Below are 4,622 nucleotides of genomic sequence, written 5' to 3' on the forward strand. Positions count from 1 at the left end.
TTAATGGAAAAATATCCTCGGGTGAGGATGAACAAAAAAGAAAGAAAGAAAGAAGAAAGAAAGAAGAAAGAAAGAAGAAAGAAAGAAAGAAAGAAAGAGAAAGAAAGAAAGAAAGAAAGAAAGAAAGAAAGAAAGAAAGAAAGAAGAAAGAAAGAAAGAGAAAGAAAGAAAAAGAAAGAAAGAAAGAGAAAGAAAGAAAGAAGAAAGAAGGAAGGAAGGAAGGAAGGAAGGAAGGAAGGAAGGAAGGAAGGAAGGAAGGAAGGAAGGAAGGAAGGAAAGAAAAGAAAAGAAAATCAATATATACCCAAAAGAATTGAAAGCAGGGTTTTAAAGAGGTATTTGTTCACCCTTGTTCATAGCCACATTATCCACAATAGCTAATCCAAGTATCCACCAATTAATAAATGAATAAGCAAAATATGATATGTATGTACAATAGAATATTATTGGGCTTTAAAAATTAATGAATTTTTGACACATACTATAACATGGATGAACCTTGAGAACCTAAGTGAAATAAACCAGTCACAAAAAGACAAATACTGCATAATTCCACATGTATGAGGTATTTAGAGTAGTCAAAATCATAGAGACAAAGTAAAATGATGATTTTGAGGACTTGAGAGATGGGGTAACACACAGTTATTGTTCAACTAGAGGCCCAGTGCATGAAATTTGTGCACAGGGTGGGTGATCCCCTCAGCCGAGCCTGCACCCTCTCCAATCCGGGACCCCTCGGGGGCTGTCTGACTGCTGGTTTAGGCCCAATCCCTGGGATTGGGCCTAAACCAGCAGTCGGACATCCCTCTCACAATCCTGGACCACTAGCTCCTAATTGCTCACCTGCCTGCCTGCCTGATGGCCCCTCACTGCCTCTGCATGTCAGCCTGATCACCCCTAACTGCCCCCCGCTGCCGACCATGTCACCCCCAACTGCCCCCTCCCTGCTGGCCTGGTCACTCCTAACTGCCCCCCTCTGCCAGCCTGGTCACCCCTAACTGCCCCCCCTGCCAGCCTGGTTGCCCCACGCAGCCTGCTGTTCAGTTGTTCGGTCATCCCTCACTAACCTCCCTGCCAGTCTGGTCGCCCCACAAAGCCTGTTGTTCAGTCGTTTGGTCGTCCCTCACTAACCCCCATGCTGGTCTGGTTGCCCCACGCAGCCTGCTGGTCATTACTATTACTGTGACGGCGTCCTGAACAATTTGCATATTCCTCTATTATTAGTATAGATGAGTACAGACTAAGTTTTACAAGATAAGAATTGTAGATGTTGATGGTGGAGATGGTCACACAACATTATGAATGCATTTGATAACACTGAATTGTACATTTACAAATGTTTAAGATGGTAAATTTTGTATTACATATATTTTACCACAATAAAATAAATTTTAGGGGAAATCATGGTATAGACATTTTGCCACAGACTTCTTAAGAAAAGGTGTATGACACAAATATCCCATGCCTGTCCCATGTGGCAAACAACTCCTCAATGCCTGAGCTGGCTGTCCTGGGGGACAACATACTTGAAGACTTTGTTGGTCATTTTTCCACAGCTTCTCCCATTTGCTTCTCTTTGGACCCTGCAAAGTAGAAAAAATCATAATTGTTATCTGCACCATTACCGGCAACACGTGCTACAGGGAACTTAAGTAATTTGTCTGTGATGAACTAAAACTGAAGCCAGTGACAGGAAGGCCACTTCCACTCTCACTCTGTGCTTAGGCCTCTCCTTGCTGGTCACAATGGCAAAGAGAGACCTCCAGGACTGATTGCCTACCCTACACCAAGGTTAGCAAACTTTTTCTGTAAACGGCCAAATAGCAAATAATTGCTTTGTGGGCCAGATTGTCTCTGTCTTAACTACTCTGCCTTCGTAGCAGAAAAGCAGCCATAGACATATGTGAACGGATGAAAGTGGCTGTGATCCAGTAAAACCTTATTTACAGAGACAGGTGGCAGACTGGTCTTGGCCCCAGGACCCTAGCTTGTCTACCCTGAGTCTACACCAGTGATGGCGAACCTTTTGAGCTCAGCGTGTCAGCATTTTGAAAAACCCTAACTTAACCCTGGTGCCATTTCACATATAGAAATTTTTTGATATTTGCAACCATAGTAAAACAAAGACTTATATTCTTGATATTTATTTTATATATTTAAATGCCATTTAACAAAGAAAAATCAACCAAAAAAATGAGTTCATAGGTTCGCCATCACTGGTCTACACCCTTGGGATGCAGGCAGCCCCTCCAGGACCCTTACCACTGAAGAATCATTTCCTTGGTGCAAAATCTCTTGGCTCTGAAGTTATCTCGTGGTTGCCTCAGACATAAGTAACACTTGGCTGGCTGCTTGGGGACCTTAGTGCATCTACTTTTCTCCTGTCCTAGCTCCAGTGCAGGCCAGCTCTTTTAGCTACCTGAGGGAAATCGTTTTCTGATTCTCTAGAATTTCATTTCTGTCTGGATTGTATCCCCACGCTCCTTTCGACTGTGCTTGTCTGCTCCCCACAGTACAAAGTCACCCTTATGCTACCTCTTCGGGGGGCATCTAAACCCCAACCTGCTTTTCTTATGAATTGGCCTCTGATCAGCCAAGATGGTTCTCTCCCAGTGCTCACCACACTTCTTCTGTCTTTGAGTAAAATGACATGTTCCCTGAGCCCCAATTTCTTTCAATAGCTTCCCTTTCTCTCCATCCTGGCTCTAATAAGATCACTGAATTATATAGAGATTGTGGTTTATTATCAATTTTTTGTCAAATTAGCATTTTTAAAGCTTCATTCATTCAGTCACTTTATTACTTTAGCAAACATTTATTGAGTCCTTGCGATGGGATGAATAAAGACAGGCATACCCCTGGCCCCTGTGAAATTTGCAGTCCAGTTTGGGAAACAGGTCACTAGACAATCACAATAGAGAGGATCCTGGGGGAATGTATAGGAGGAGTGCCTAACACCATTTCTTAATCTGTTTTGCTCTGTGCAGCGTAGGATAAAACAATATACCTTCACTGACCTGGGGCAAGGCATCCTGTTTCATCAGTGGGCGTTTTAACAGGAAGACAAGCACAGCTTCTTCCAACATTGGGCCTATCTTTCTGAGTGTTCATAACTATTTTTGAACACATGGCAGGTTTGCATTTCTCTGGGGTTTCTGCCAGCTCTGGTCTCCTCTTAACACCACTCACACCAGACATGTGTAGTGGTTCAGGGACCTTCCAGGTTCCCTGCCTTGGGTTAACTCAATCCTTGGCCATAGCTTTTTATAGGTGAAAGAGATATGTGCGCAGTCTGTAGACTGTGAATCTCAGCATATTCAGGGTGTGTAGAAGCCCCCAAGATTATTCATTGAGCCTGGCCAGTGTTGCTCAGTAGTTGAGCATCGACCTATGAACCAGGTGGTCATGGGTTTGATTCCCAGTCAGGGCACCTGACCAGATTGCAGACTGGGTCCCCAGTAGGGGGTGTGCAGGAGGCAGCCAATCAATGATTCTCTCTCATCACTGATGTTTCTATCTCTCTCTCCCTATCTCTTCCTCTCTGAAATCAATAAAAATATATTTTAAAATTTTTTAAAAAGTGTTATTCATTGAAGCCCATACAAAGAAAAAATTACATTAGAAACCTTTCTGTTAGGCTGGCTACCATGGTAACAACCAATTTCTTCCAGATCTCGGTGATTTTAAATACAAAGTGAGTTGAAAAATCCATTTGTATTTACAGGATTTAAAGCTTCATAAAGGGTCGCAAGGTGGTAGATGGTACTGATTAACCACACAGTTAATATTGGTGTCTCCATTTGTGAAATGCCCTTCACATTGATCCTACCTTACTTGGTATATCAGGCAGTCCTCCAGTCACTTTTATAACAAAAACAAAACAAAGCCTCTTCACATAGATAGTACAGTCTATTTTCCCATGAAAGCTTTCACTCCGATTTTGGAGCTCTGCCCCATGTATGGGGCCCTATGTCATCAACAGGTTGATGGACCTCCTGGGAAATGTGCCTGCCAATTAGGCTAGAATCCTGGTACACCTCGTGCTGGGTGGATGGGTGAATGGGTAAACACTGGGACTTTTAAAAGTTATTTGTACTTTTAAAAATCCTTGTCTTAAATGTATTAAGATTTCAGAGAAAGATAAATACCATCTGATCTCACTTATACGTGGAATCTAATCAACAAAATAATTTAACAAACAAAATAAAAACAGAAGCACAGAAAAGTAGAACAGACTGACAGCTGTCAGATTGGTGAGGGTTCAGGGACCGGGTGAAAAAGAAGTGAAAGGATTAAGCAAAAATAATTATATACAGTATATAGAATTATAACACATAGACACAGACCACAGTATGGTGATAGCCAGAGGGGAAGGAGGTTAGAGGGAGGTGGAAGAGGGCAATCTAAACCCCAACCTGCTTTTCTTATGAATTGGCCTCTGATCAGCCAAGATGGTTCTCTCCCAGTGCTCACCACACCTCTTCTGTCTTTGAGTAAAATGACATGTTCCCTGAGCCCCAATTTCTTTCAATAGCTTCCCTTTCTCTCCATCCTGGCTCTAATAAGATCACTGAATTATATAGAGATTGTGGTTTATTATCAATTTTTTGATAATAAGGGGG

The sequence above is a fragment of the Myotis lucifugus genome, unplaced genomic scaffold (assembly GCF_000147115.1).
Source record: "Myotis lucifugus unplaced genomic scaffold, Myoluc2.0 scaffold_76, whole genome shotgun sequence".
NCBI lineage: Eukaryota > Metazoa > Chordata > Mammalia > Chiroptera > Vespertilionidae > Myotis > Myotis lucifugus.